Below are 15,809 nucleotides of genomic sequence, written 5' to 3'. Positions count from 1 at the left end.
ATGGATCATTGAATCATAAGATTCGAGATTGTCCCCAATTGAATGAGTAGGGTCAAAATGGTGCACTAAATTAGAGAGCTGATCAACAGCCACAACAAGCTCAGGGTCAGAATAAAGGAGGTAATACGAATCAAAGATAGTGAGCAGCAGGTCAGGGTGCTAATCGATTTGATATGAGGCAGCCAATGCTTTTTTATGCGGCTAGACATCGAGAGGATTGTGATGCAGAAGATGTGATAGTAGGTACCTTTATTATGAATGTTATTCCTTACTTTGCATTGATAGATAATGGCTCTACCCATTCATATGAATCATGTGTGATGGTTGAAAAAATAGGTATTCAGGTAGGGGAAACTGCTAGTGATGTTACTGTTCTTATTCCTCTAGAAATATCTGTGCATGTAAATAAGATCTATAAGCAATGTCCGTTGCAAGTCCAAGGTAAAGTATTTCTTACGGACTTGATGGAACTACCCTTTGGAGAGTTTGATCTCATTTTGGGAATAGACTGGCTGAGTGAGCATCGAGTTATCCTCGATTGTGATAATAAATAAGTTACTATGAGAACTTCTATTGGGAATGAGGAAATTGGTTTGCAAAGGGTGCGATGCTTATCTTACGAACATTTTGGATACGAATGTGGACGGTGTAGCATTACAGAATATTCGTGTGGCGAAAGAGTTTTTTGATTTCTTTCTTGAGGAGCTGTCTGGTTTACCTCTAGAGCATGAGGTGGAGGTCAGAATTGAGTTGCTGCCTAGGACAGCACCGGTGTCCATTGCACCCTACCGCACGGCACCTAAGGAGCTCAAGGAACAAAGACAATAGTTACTTGATTGTTGCTTCATAAGGCTAAGTGTGTCACCGTGGGGAGCTCTAATACTTTTTTTGTGAAAAAGAAGGATGCGTCTATGAGGCTGTGCATTGATTATCATCAGCTGAATTAGCTGATTGTGAAAAATAAGTATTCGTTACCATAGATTGATGACCTATTCGATCAATTCTGAGGTGCTACGGTTTTCTCTAAGATCGATCTGAGGTCGGGATACTATCAGTTGTAAGTGAGGGATGTTGATGTGCCGAAGATTACTTTCAGGACTCGGTATGGGCACTACGAGTTTTTAGTGATGCTGTTCGGTCTTAAGAATGCTCCCTTGGCTTTCATGGATATAGTAAATAAATCTTTCTGTCCTATCTCGATCAGTTTTTCATAGTCTTCATTGATGACATCCTGATTTACTCCAAGTCTGAGTTAGAACATGAGGAACACTTAGGATTAGTTTTTCAAACTTTACGTGAGAAATGATTGTATGCGAAGCTCAGTAAGTGTGAGTTTTGGCTCTGGGAAGTAATGTTTTCGGGATATGTGGTATTTATTGTGGGTATTCGCGTGGACCCGAAAAAAATTAAGGCTATCCTGGATTGGAAGCAGCCCAAGAATGTTAGTGAGATTCAAAGTTTTCTTGGACTTGTTTGCTATTATCGGAGGCTTGCTGAATGATTCTCATCGATTGCGGCATCGATGACTAAGTTATTAAGAAAGACTGCACCGTTTAAATGGACTGATGAACAGTAGCCTAGTTTCGAGAAGCTTAAGGCAGTTTTGACTTAGGCACCTGTGTTGATCCAACCCGAGTCCGGGAAGGATTATGTGGTCTACAATGATGCCTCTCATTCCGATCTTGGTTGTGTGTTGATGCAAGATAGGAAAGTTGTGGCTTATGCTTTGAGACAACTCAAGCCACAATAGTGTAATTATCCAACTCATGATTTGGAGTTGGTTGCTGTGGTTTTCGCTCTTAAGATATGGAGACACTATCTTTATCGGGAGAAATGTGTCATTTATACGGATCATAAGAGTTTTAAGTATCTCCTCAGCCAGAAGGATTTGAACTTCAGACAGATGCGTTGGATCAAACTTCTGAAAGACTATGATTGTACGATCGAGTACCATCCGGGTAAGGCTAATGTTGTGGCAGGTGCATTGAGTAGGAAATCCATGTCTGAGTTGAGGACGATGTTTGCAAGGTTGATTTTATCTGATAATGGTGGCTTACTTGCAGAGTTACAGGTGCGGCCAACCTTGATTAAGAAGATTAAACTGAAATAGACTTTAGATTCGTCTTTAAAGCCTCATGTGAAACTCGTTAAGGAGGGTAAGACTTCAAATTTTTCCTTTCTTTCAAAGGGAGTTTTGTGCTATCGTGAAAGATTATATGAACCTTTTGATTCTGGTTTTAGGTAGTCCATACTTCGGGAATCGCATAACAGGCCCTATGCTTTGCATCTTAGAGGTAGTAAGATGTACTGGGATCTTCGTGAGCAATATTAGTGGTTGGGACTAAAACTTGATGTGACAGACATTGTGGAAAGATGCTTGATGTGTCAACAAGTCAAGGCTGAGCACCAATTTCCTTCTAGTTTCCTTTAGCCTATTCAAGTCCCTTAGTGGAAATGGGAGCATATCACCATGGATTTTGTTAGTGGGCTACCTTTGACACCGTCTAAGAAAGACTCCATTTGGGTAATAGTTGCTCAGTTGACTAAGCCTGCCCATTTTCTGCCAGTGTGCACCAATTATTCCTTGCAAAGGTTGGCTAGATTATTCATTGCTGAAATTGTGAGACTTCATGAGGGTATCAGTGTCTATCATTTCAGATCAAGATCCTAGTTTAACATCATGTTTTTAGAAGAGTTTGCATAAGGCCCTTGGCACAAGATTGAATTTTAGTACTGCTTACCATCCATAATCTAATGGACAGTTTGAGAGAGTTATTCATATTCTCGAGGACATGTTGCAAGGTTGTGTGATTGATTTTCAGGGTAATTGGGAGGATCATCTACCACTTGCGGAGTTTGAATATAATAACAATTTTCAGTTGAACATTCAGATGGCTCCGTATGAGGCACTTTATGGACGTAACTATAGGACACCTTTATGTTGGACGAATTTGGGGAAAAGAAACTGTTAGGACCAGATCTAGTACAAGAGACTGAGAATAATGTAAAGATTATCCGGGATCAATTGAAGACCACATCAGATCGACAACAGTCTTTTTCTAACTTGAAGAGGAGGGATAGTGAGTTTAGTGTGGGCGACCGAGTCTTCTTTAAGGTTTCGCCTTGGAAGAAAGTGTTGAGATTTGGCCACAAGGGAAAGTTAAGTTCGAGGTTCATTGGTACCCTACCTCATTGTCAAGAGAGTTGGACTAGTGACATATCAATTGGAGTTGCCCCCAGAGTTCGATCGCATTCATGATGTTTTCCATGTATCTATGTTGCGACATTATCGATCTAGCCCTTCTCATGTGATCCCAGTTGAGGAGATAGAGGTTCTTCATGACTTGACTTTTGATGAGGAACCAGTGTAAATTATTGATCGAGGTGACAAAGTGTTGAGAAGGAAGCGAGTTCCACTAGTAAAATTTTTGCGGAGGAATCACAATTCCAACGAGGCTACCTAGGAGCCGGAAGATGTGATGTGACAACAATATCCTCACCTTTTTCCATCAAGTAAATTTTGAGGATGAAATTTTCTTTTAAGGAGGGTAGAGTTGTCACATCCCATATTTTTTATTATTATATGCGCAAGAATGAACACAAGGAAGTGTTTAGTCTAGTGGTTTAATGACTCCTTAGTTATCCTAGTGGTCTAAGGTTCAAGTCTTAATGTTCACACTCCTATTTAATTTTATTTTTTCTACAATTTTTCCTAGTGACTAAAGTGTTTACCATCAACCCCTTTAGTTGCCTCAAATAAGTTGATTCCTTTCCCCTTTTGTGAGTCAAACTTGCCTTAAGCTAGGAAAACATGATCCTCCTTTATGTTCCTATGTTCCCTCTCTTTCCTTTTAATTCATTCTTGCCTATTTACTATGATTCAATGAACTTGGTCACTGTTGACCAAGCTTACCTCACCTCCTTGCTGTCCATACCACACATCTGCTCCCATATTTTCATTTTTTCATTTATTTCTTTTTTATTTTCTCTCCTGATTGACAAACAACCACTACCTAAAATTTCTCCACCAAGGGCTATAGCTTCACCACCTCCACACCACCGCCCAATTTTCTCTTCTCCTCTATTTTTCTTTTAAACCACCGTCGGACCATCGTCGCCAATGCCATTTTCCGTCAGGATTCAATTATCCTATTTGATTATTTTGTGTTCAAGACTCATCGATCATAATTTTTGTAGATCGTTAAACCTCTCCACTCCTTCGTCATGAATCATCAACGATCTTGTAGTATTGTTGAGTGGTGTAAGTGCATGAATGGTGTTGGGAACATTCCTTCCTTTCTATTGTATTTTTTCTCATAGCCAAATAGTGTTAAGACACATTTTTTTTGTATGTTAACATTTTGTTATATTTTTTGAAGGACCAAACAACGACAATCCAAGAGATCCTTAGTGTGATAACGAAGGCATCGAATCTAAGTCTCAATTTAAGGGTAAGTAATCGGTGAGAATTATTTCAATGATTAATTTTTAAGTAATAAGACATATCCGATAGATCTACAACTAAAATACGTGTTTGATGTAATAGATTCATCTACTGAGTTTAGATACAAGTGAAACCTCTTCTAATAGGATTGTGGCAATCGGATCTTCATTATAAGGTATGGGATTTAAATATTTTATTTGAGTATAATATGCCACTTTTATTTTTAATAAAATGCTATTAAATAATTATTTGAAAGTGCACTAAGTACTCAGAACAGAGTTGAAAAACTCATAAAAGGGAAATTCCAAGTAAGTGTTCCTAAAATTATTAGTTCACGAAAACTTTGATTTGTAATGTGTTGATGTATATGATGATGACATGTGTGCAAATCTCATCTCTGTCTCTTGTGAAACATGACTTCATTTATATGTGATGATCTAAATATGTGTTATATTTGAATTTGTGATGAGATCTATGATTTAATATGAAAAAAATATTAAAGCATGCTAAAATGAATAAAAAGTGAATATTATATGATATATGAAAATGTGAGCATGTTTACATGCAAATCTATAAATTTGAGAAATATGCAACTATGAGTATAACTACATGAGAAATGCGAAAAGTGATTATATGTGTTAAATTTGAAAATGGCCATATCACATGCATGGGGTGGGTTTTCTAAATGGTGGAAGTTATGTGGCAGTTTATCTACGATTATGTGATGGTTTGTCCACAATGTGTTATGTGTCCGTTAATCGACATTTATGTGGTGGCTTGTCCACAAATGGTGTGGTATTGGATGGACGGGTTCTGGGGAACTTGATATTGGTGAGTAGCGGAAATGGGTAGGAAATTCTTCAAAATGTGCATCGTTTCATAAGCATGTCTCAATATATTCATGTATATGCATTAATGATGATATGATATTTCTGTGAAAATGGTTTACATATAAGGAATTGGATGTGTTTATTTGATGTATGAAACGCATGTTATATATATATATTATGTATTGATCTCACAGTAAGCCTTTTAAAGCTCACCTACATTTTTTGTGTGTTTCAGATAATCCTCGTGCTTAGGACTCGAATTCTGTCATCGAAGAGTCTCTCAGAACAATGGTTTTATGGTTATGGATTTTAAGATAATTTAAGACTTTTATGGACTTTATGGTTTTTATGGATTTTATTATGAATTTTAATATGGGTTTGTTTTAATAACTTTTTGGGACATTATTTTAAATTGTGGACTGTGGCATAGGAATTTTTCTATTTTGATATTTTGGGAAATATTGCAAGGATTGTTTATATTGGATTTTTAAAGGATCGTTAAACGTTTTAAGAAAATTATTAGTCGTTACAATTGTGTTTTATGAACTAAGTTATAATACAAGTATTTTTAAATAAAAAGAAACAAATAATTTTTTTTTTGTGTTTTAAATACATGTTTCGTGGACAAATGAATTTTTCTTATGGAAACATTTTGGCCATCTTCATGGCCCATGTAAGTACTTAGATTCGGTCCTAACATCTAGGCCCGGTTTGAAGGGTTACATTAATGGCTAGGTGTTATGAATCCACCTGGAGACCCAAGTTCGAGCTCCATTCCTCCCCTTTTATTCTCGACAACCTAAGGTAAAAACACACCCAAAATACATATGATCAAGAATTAAGACTAAACAAGAAAAATGCTTCAAGCCTAATGGTTAAGTGTTAGTTTCTCTGCCTAGAGAACCTATGTTTGAGTCATTCCTTCCCTAAATGCATTCCTATTATTTTCGACAGGTTTGGGTAATTTGCTATTTTTCTAATTAGACTTGGCACCTTGCTTTCTTTTCAAATCCTATTAGAAATTTGTCTTCCTCTCTCTATTTCGTTTCCTTTTCTTTTCTTCTCCTCTTTTTGGCATCATATTTTTCATCTTTGTACTGGTGATAATTTCCATATATGCACCTAAACTTACCATTCATGCTATTCAACATTAAGGTACCATTTCTTTATTTTGTAACATGTCAACTAATTGTATAAACTTAATTATCAATTCATATAATTGAACCATGTCATATTTATGTATACTTGTCGCATCGTCTTTCATTCATTTCAAATATCACCTATTCGTTTTACATTATCATCTATAAGTGTATACTCATCTATACGCAATCAACATATTGTATATATACACATATACTCAATTTCATCTCATGATTTCAATCATTTCCAAGCCTATTGGCTCATTCATATTTAATCAGCCCCCATCGCTCGTTTTTAACTAATTTGCATGGTCTTTCACATGTTGTATATCACATTTCATATGGATACAAGTTTTCCATATTCAACTACATTTCATTTCATATTTCGTATAACCTATTTTATGTATTTATAACTCTATTAAACAGACATAGACTTAGAACGGATACATGAATTTTTCACCTCGAGTTGCCCAACAATGATGACTCTGAACATGTACATACTACCATCCTGGGCTGCCCGGAAATGTTGGTTTTTAATCAATTTCTTGAGCGTATGACATGCCAACTATATCTAACCTTGTTTGAACAACTAATAGGGTAACCAAATTTCCAATTTCGTTATATGATTCAGTTCAGAATTTATCATACTCAATTCATCATATAATATAACATGTTTTAACTCATTTCCATACCAAATTCATATATCAATTGAATCGTGCTAATTTCTATTTTATTCAATTTAGTTCTCTATTTTGATAATCAATCTCAATAATAGCAATTTAATTCAAACAATCATTGTAAACTCACCTAAATACCATATTATGGAAAATATCATGAATATGCAATAATTAAAATGACCCCAAATCATAGAAATACAAACTGAAATCTTGCGTCACTCGTCGTCGGCTCTCGCTTTTCCTTTCCCTCTCGACGGTCAGACATGACCTTTAGACAAGAATAATAATTCAACAATTACACAATATAAATTTTCATTCAATTCAGATTCAAATAAAAATCCAAGCATAACTTTCAATATAGAGCTTTGGATTAAAATTCAATTTCACATTTACTCACTAGGGACCTTCAACTTTCTATTCCTACCATAATTTCATAATCTAAGCTTAATTTATATCAATCTCACACCTAATTTGGTCCCTAATGTAACAAAGCTAACAATCAAGCTTATTGTGCATTACAATTTAGCCCTTTTCATAATCTAAGCTTAATTTCTATCAATTTCACACCTAATTCACCCAATTCTTAACAATGGAAACTTATCAAAAATTTAACAATTGAAAAAATTTATACATAGGCTAAATTAAGCTCCCATGCTCATAAATCTATAAAAATTAGAGAAAAATCGCTAGAGACTTACTTGTAAAAGATGGTCGAATGTACAAAGGTTTCAACAATGATGGTTTCTTGTTTTTGTTTCAGTGGATGGTGAGGAAGATGACATTTTATCATCTTTCTCCACTTTCATTTGATCTTATACTAAGATTAACCAATAAATAACCTTAATTAATTAAATTAAATATGTTTTACTTTTAATTAATCTTAATTTAATAATAAATTAACCCTTAGTGGAAGTAATCATCAAAGTCCACTAACTCCTATTCTAGATCAGTTACTAACCATTTTAGTCCCTTGGATAATTTCTATCTAAGTCCCCAAGCATTTCCCTAATTAAAAATCTATAGCGATTGGACTTTTACAATTTAGTCTCTAAGCCTTAATTAACCACTTGTTCAGCTAAATCACTTAACCGATTTGCAATATAATTTAATATTAAATCTGTAAATATTCCTATTTGATATTCACAGACCATTTTACGGAAATGAGATGCTAAAATCGTATTTTTTGACACAAGTGGAAACTGGGTTATTACACACTGACTTGGTTAACCGATGCTTTTATACATTTGTATCGATAGAAGTGCCCTTACAAGGTAAAATATGTCTTGAAATAATATTTTTGAAACGTAATTTACAATTTTGAGTTTCTAAACACTTAAAAAATAATTTTAAGAGCTTATATCAATTGATTTCAAGTTTGGCTAAGGAGAATTTATAATTTGACTTTGTTAGATCAAAACATTTGAAAAACTAGGGCTAACAACGAACATTTATATCTTGGTTACAACTTTGTAATTAACACACTACAAAAAATTTGCTTATTAGTGACATCTTAAATATTGTCATTAAAATTGCATTTATGACACTATTAATATTTGGTGACACAAATTTTGTTATGATGGCCTTCGCCACAATAGGTGTGTCACTAAAGGTTAATGGTGACGTTGTATTACTATGAGTCATGTATTGGTTATAATATGGTGAAGATAATGTTTAATTGTTAGAACCGTTAAATAATATCTGATATAATACTTGACAAATCATAAACCATGACCTGTTTTGTCCAATCATTAAGAACAAAACTAGACGCGGAAGCGTACCTAAATTCATCGATTTCTTAAAATTAATGGATCTTGCAGTTTTGATCTTTTAAATTAGCACATAAGTAATCTAGAGAAGGTGATTCTCTCTTTTCTAAAGATGAGATATTAGAATAGTTATCTTATATGTAATTTGGAAACCATAACCCTAATATATAACTTTAGCACATTATCCCAAATTTCTGACCAGCCCATCATCAATTTGAAATTAGTTACTAGAGTATCTACACATATTTGACCCATACTTTAATTAATAATTAAAGCCCAATAAACCCTAACCAAATTAGATCACTTTTAATTTTGGCTAACCTATTATGATAGTAAATAATAACATGTAATTACCCTTATTATATATGTGATATTTATATTTTCAACAATCTCCCACTTGGACCACATATATTAATTACTCTATAATTACATGTCATTATATAACCTTATGAGCTCAAAACTTTACTATCATATCCGAAAAATATATTTGAACAATCTCATCCATTAATTATATTAACATAGAATCAATGTGACTTTCGTTACATATATATCATAACTAAATCCATCCTTGATCTCGTATATTAACACAACCAAATAACATACATCAAATATGAATGTGTTGAATGGAATTACATGTAATATGATTCAAACATGTCTATTTCCAACTATCCTCCTTAAACCTTAGTGAGATCAAAATTTATCAAAATCAGAGTTTAAATAAACCTAACAAAGTTTATTTTTGTACAAGACCCTAGAAGTCAAGTGTGTTCTTTTACTAGAAAATCAAGGCAAAATCGAACCCAACCCAGACCACACGGCCGTGTGACACACACGGCCTGAGCCATTCCACACGACCATGTGCCCTTGTTTCTTAAATTTTACAGTTTTGCCCACAATTTTATGTTTTGTGCAGATTAATCCTTGAATGGTTCCCGAACTAATTTTAATGCTTACTTTATGCAATTAAGTCCCTTTTAATTTGAATAATGCTTGAATCCATGATTTAATTAATTGAATTATTGATAAAGATATACCCAATTGCATACATTTTTAGTAATCATGTTAATCATTTCCATACTTGTGATTTTCATATTACATGGCTTATGACACCACTAAATTAAACCTTTGAAAAATATATGATTTTGTTACAAAAATAAATGTTTGAAAGCATAATTTTTGCTACGATATTTGATTATTTTTAATCATTATATCTACTCTGTTTTGTTTTTCTTAAACATGTGTTATTTTGTTGCATGGGTTAAGACGCTTTGTAGGGAGGAAGTTTTGGCAGACCATAAATCTGCAAATATGGTGGTACATCCACATATTATTTGATAGCTTTTATCAGCAAAAATGTTGTGTATTCACAACCATTTGGCAGCGTATTAACCTATAACCTTTGGTGGTTCGCCCACCCATTATATGGTAGCTTTTATCTGCAATTATGCTGTCCATCTTTTGGTGGTTTATCCACAAACCGGTATGTAGGGATGGATGAGTTTTGGGGAAATTATATAGTGTGTAGCGGTGGGGTAAGTGGTGGGGTAGGAACTTATCTATTAAACTGAATTCATTTGCATCCGTAAAGCATGTGCTTGAACTTCTAAAATTGCTAATATGTTATGGTATATGTGTTTTTGCTTATACATGTTGAAAATTGTTATGTTAATCTGATATATTGAATTTGCTAAATGTGATTTAAGACATGTAATCTGAAATATTGATATGTGTGAAAGTACTATGGAGAATTGCTCGATAAATAATGTTTTGTATGATTAATTGTTACACCGATTATTTTTGTGCTGAGTTAATATGAAAAAATGATATTTTGAATTATTATTCAATATGACTATTCTAAATTCTGAGAAATTTATAGTGAAGTGTTTTATGTGAAAGGTCGTTACTCTGAAGTGCTTTATGATTGTGTTTATTCTCGGAATTGTTAAAGTTGTGTTTATTCTCAGAATTGTTAAAGTGCTTAGTCTACTATTTAGTTTTGGTTTCCTTGTGATGGAACTCACATTGAGCTTTCATAGCTCACCCTCTTATTTTCCTTCTTTCAGATAACCCACAAGGTTAGGACGTGAACTCGATATTCGGAGGGCTCAGCTTAGAATATTGATTTCTATATAAAAGTATTTTTAGGCTAATTATTTTATAATTCTAGTTATTTGAAACTATACTATTATTATGGCAAGGGATTTAGTTTACAATTTTTTACTTAGGCATGCATGACCTTTAAATCATTTAGGCTATTAGAATATGAATTTTATATAATTATGCATGAAACATGGTTTTATTAAAATTATATTAATATCACTTTTCCTTTGCTAAATTGTAAATGTATTTTGTTAAGAAAGTAATTTGGATTTTCAACTAAATTTTCAATAATAAACATCGTTATAATGAAGATGTTACACTTAATCATTTTTGTAACTTCTGAGATTTTCTAAAAAGAGACTAAACTTCCTTCTAAAATAAACAAATGTTGTAATTAACTATTTTTAAAACTTCGATAATTCTACTAGGCCATTTTGGTGGTCAATGTAATCTCCTGAATTTGGGTCTAAAGTCTAGGCCAGGTTGTGGAGGTTACAATTTGACATGACAAAATATTGCTACGTGAAATGTAACCCCCTAAACTCAACCTAAGCGTTATGGTCGAATCTTTGAAATTACATTAACGATGTGCGAAATTATTTGTTTACTTGAAAATAAAGGTTTTGAGTTTGAAATGTAAAATTCTGAAGTTTGACTAATTTTATTTCTTCAAAAAATATTTAGTAAAATTTATTTATTTATTTAAAAAGAAAAGCATCATTTAATTGTAATATTGTTTGAAAACATTTTAAATACTAAGGTTCTTATATTATAATTATAAAATGGTTTTATAAAGAAACTCATGATGATTTTCATAAAAATATTTAGAAAATTTATGAATTATTATTTTGTTTATAATTTAAGAATAACATAATAAATTTGGGGAGAAATTACATTATCGAAGATACTTAAAATCCTATAATATTATATGCATGCATGATCATTTTAAAGTCATAAAAATAAAAGCACAAACCAACTAGAGGTAAAGTCCAAAGTCCAAAGTCCAAAAGTCCACAAACCACAAACTCAAAATCCATAAAAATACCCATGTAATAAAATATATTTTAAGAGGCTCCACCAAGTGCTGATCCAAGTCCTATGTTTAAGTGTTACCTAAAAGGTTGAAACACTAATGGGGTGATCTTTTATGCCCAGTGTGAGATTAACACAAACTCAATCACATACTTTATAAATATATACGATAAATATTCATAAAATCATATATAACTCAATTTTCATAAATATATCATGCATGTCATATTTCATAAAAACAATGAAGAGTTTTGGAAAATGATCCTACCTATCTCCGCTACATCGAGTTTTCCCAAGACTCGTCCAACCAGCACACCAAATTGTGAACAGTGTCACAAACATAGATAAACTGCCGTATAATCAAATTCATGGACAAGCCACCAGAGTTGCAGATAAACAGTCATATAGTCATAATCGTAAACAGTGTCACATTAACACAGATTGACTGCCATATACTCCTACCTTTCACATATCCCACCCCATGCATATGATTTGACCAAAACACTTGAAATCATATAGGCATGTTTAACATGTAAATTACATACGTACTCAAGGTACCAAATTTTCACATTTTATTTTCATACAAATATGACATATGCCAAATAATCACATAACATGAGAATGAGATGTACAAATTTTCATATTATTAACTAACATATCAATAACACACAACATGCTTTTCACAAGTGTACGATTCAGGAAAGATACTTGATCCACAAGAATGACTTCTCTCATTTTAAGGGTACAACTAGTACCCACATTTAATCATAATTTAAATAATCATGATTTTAACAATAAAAAACATAGATTTATTTGTTTAGTGTTAAAACCCACACTTGATTTGTAGATCCGATGTGAAACGTCCTTATGAACACTCTCACTAAGATTTAGCCCCAAAAGTCTTATCTAATAAAATCAAACGATGATTAAAAGTTAGGATTTATCAAGAGCGTCATACATATTATAAGTTAAGTCTCACCACCTTACTTATCCCATGATCTAACACTCAGATCAATGATTTCGTCTCAAACGCTAGTGATTTCTCAGATTGTTGTTAGGCCCTTTAATAAACATAAGGATCGAGCATTAATACATGAGGAGAAATAAATCTCAATTACCACTATACCAATCGGTTAAGAAGGGGAGTAAAGGGAAGAGGATGATTTCAGTACTAGTCTTATACTTACACTACTTGGTCAACACAATAAAATCAGAGATTCATCTTGATGAAGAAAGGAGGAGTAGAGGGATTTATCAAAAAATCATTAGATTAATGAGTCGAAAAAGAAAGAAACATTAAAACAAACGGTTCAAGTTTGATCATTAGGGAAAGATGGATGATTTAAGAAGAAAAAAGGAAGAAAAGGGAGAGATTTCAACCACTGGTGATGGAGCTACAACGGTGACGGCGACGGCGACGGTGACGATGGGCCGATGACGGTCCAACAGAAGGGTGTAGGGAAAGAAATAGCCAAAGGGTTTGGACACTAACAAAGGATTGAGAAGAGAATAAAAGAGAAAAGGTGGAGGAGAAAAGAGAAATTGTGGTGGCGCGCAGTGGTTATCACGACTACGGCACTTGGAGAAAAAGAGAGGAAGAGGAGGCTATGATGGTGACACAGTGGTATGATGGTGGAGGAGCAAGGTTGGTTATGGTGGATGAGGGAGGAAAGAAAGTAAAAAGAGAATGAAACCTTCCAAAAGAGGAAAAAAAGAGATGGAAAGGGGAGAGATTTGGGAGGAGCTAGTGGTAGGACGACAATGAGAGGGAGTGTAAGTCAAATTATCTTTTCGTCTTTTTAATTTTTCTTATCTTTTTGTATTTTTAAAAATTTTCTTTTGATCATTTTCCTTTACATTTTTAAAAATAAATTAAAAGAATATTTATAATAAATAATATTATAAACTAAAATTATTTTTACAAATATAATTAATATTTACTTAAATTTTATAATAAATATTTTAATTATTTCGTTTCTTCCTTTTTCCGTCATTATAAAAAATACAAAAGATAAATTATGATTTAAAAGGTTATTAATTAAATGTTGGTGTTAAAATAAATCCTTATACTTTTAAATAGCTAAATAAGCTTCTATTCTTTTATTTTTATTCATTAAAGTCCTTGATGAGAAATATATGTAAATGAATATTCTGCAAGGATCTTGTTCCACCTTTTGGATCCCCCAAAGGACATGTCTTCTTCATCTTCAATGTATTCAATAACTGCTTCATCTTATAGGGCTTTGGTTAAAATATAACCTTATTGGTAAACTTGATATATAAATTTTTATTTTGGTCCAATTTAGTATCGAAATTTGTATATAAAATATGAGGTAACAAAAATTACAAAACGACTACAAGTATTTCTACAGGAAACTATGGTTAGTTGATCTTCCTTCAAAAATTAAAATTATAGTTTGGAAGATATCTTGGAATTTTCTAGCTACGCGTGCTAATATGCTACTTAGAAGACTGACGAATACGTCAATATGTCCTCGTTGTAGTTCAGGAACTGAAACCATGGACCATCTCTTCCGGGAATGTCCTGCTACAATAGCAGTATGGAGAGAGTTATCTTTTTATAGGTATTTGCAGGGCAATCAAATGGGGTTTCTACAGTGGCTAACCTGGGTTTTCTCACAAAGCTCGACTCCTCAGCATCAAATTTTTTGTGTAGCAGTATGGACCATCTGGGGAGACAGGAACAATAGATTGCATAAAAAAGATGGTAAATCTGGAAAAGAAGTAGGGAGATTTGTTCATAGCTATATTTCAGATCTTGATGCAGTTGGTAAAAATAGGTTGCAATCTTTCATACCCGTAAAAATATGGATAAAGCCAGTGGACAGGGTAGTCAAAATCAATTTCGATGCAGCATACGATGGTAGACAAAGTAAAGCGGCTATTGGAGTTGTGGCCCGTGATAAGGAGGGTTTAGTTCTTCTATCATGTATGGAGGTTCATCAAAGAGTTTCCTCAGCCTTTGGGGCGGAAGCAATAGCGTGCCGACAGCCCTCCAGATCGGCGTTAACATGCAGTGGGAAAAAGTTATTATTGAAGGGGATTCTTTATCAATAATAAGAAAATGTAAAACAAAAAGTCCTGATAAATCATTGGTTAATGCGTATTTACATGATATTCATCAACTTCTGCTTAAATTCAAGGAGTGTAGGTTTGAGCATATCCCAAGATTAGCAAACAACCTTGCGCATATCTTAGCAAGTGAAGCTCTGAAGAGTAGTAGAGGAGCCTACCTGGTCGGACGAGTCCCTGAAGCGGCAGAAACCCAAGCGAAAACTGATAGGGTAAGAGAACCAGATTGAATGAAGAAAGCGAGAAATGAAGGGAGGAGAGTATAGAGAAGGGCAGACATCAAAGTTATTTCAGCAAGCCCTAGAGTGATCTGAAGCGTCTTGGAAAAGTAAAGAAAATTGAAGAGACAAGACGGTTGTAGTCTTTTAAGACTGATTGGGCAGGTAGAACAGTAAACATTTATTAGTATCAGATTTTGCTTCCTTTTTCATTTTCCTAGGAGATTAGGTTTCCAATTTTTGTCTTTTAGTTTTCTTTTTGCTGGGCTCAATTGTTTTTAATTGGGCTCGTTGGTTGTTTTTCTAGGATCTTAAGTGTAACATTTATTTATCTTTTAAAATAAAGCCCAATCTGAAACTTATTTCAAAAAAAAATTACAAAACAATGCATGCATAATAAAATAAAGGAAAAATAAGAGTTTTGAAAATCTAAAAATAAAATAAAATTAGGTTATCCTATTAAAACAATTTTCAAAAAAAGTGGCATTTTTGGTGTTTGGATAAACCTAC

General features: G+C 33.3%; 1 long non-coding RNA gene across 1 annotated transcript; it reads right to left on the bottom strand.

Annotated features, from left to right (window-relative positions):
- Window positions 1-14,356: 14,356 nt before the first annotated feature.
- Window positions 14,357-15,397, bottom strand: LOC105784457 (uncharacterized). The gene is made up of 3 exons (XR_001130527.2): window positions 14,807-15,397; window positions 14,616-14,678; window positions 14,357-14,533 (listed from the first exon to the last, which is right to left on the bottom strand). It is a non-coding gene; the product is annotated as an uncharacterized LOC105784457 (long non-coding RNA).
- Window positions 15,398-15,809: the final 412 nt, after the last annotated feature.

The sequence above is a fragment of the Gossypium raimondii genome, chromosome 2 (genome assembly GCF_025698545.1).
Source record: "Gossypium raimondii isolate GPD5lz chromosome 2, ASM2569854v1, whole genome shotgun sequence".
Taxonomy (NCBI): Eukaryota; Viridiplantae; Streptophyta; class Magnoliopsida; order Malvales; family Malvaceae; genus Gossypium; species Gossypium raimondii.
This window is presented reverse-complemented; position numbering and strand designations above follow the sequence as displayed.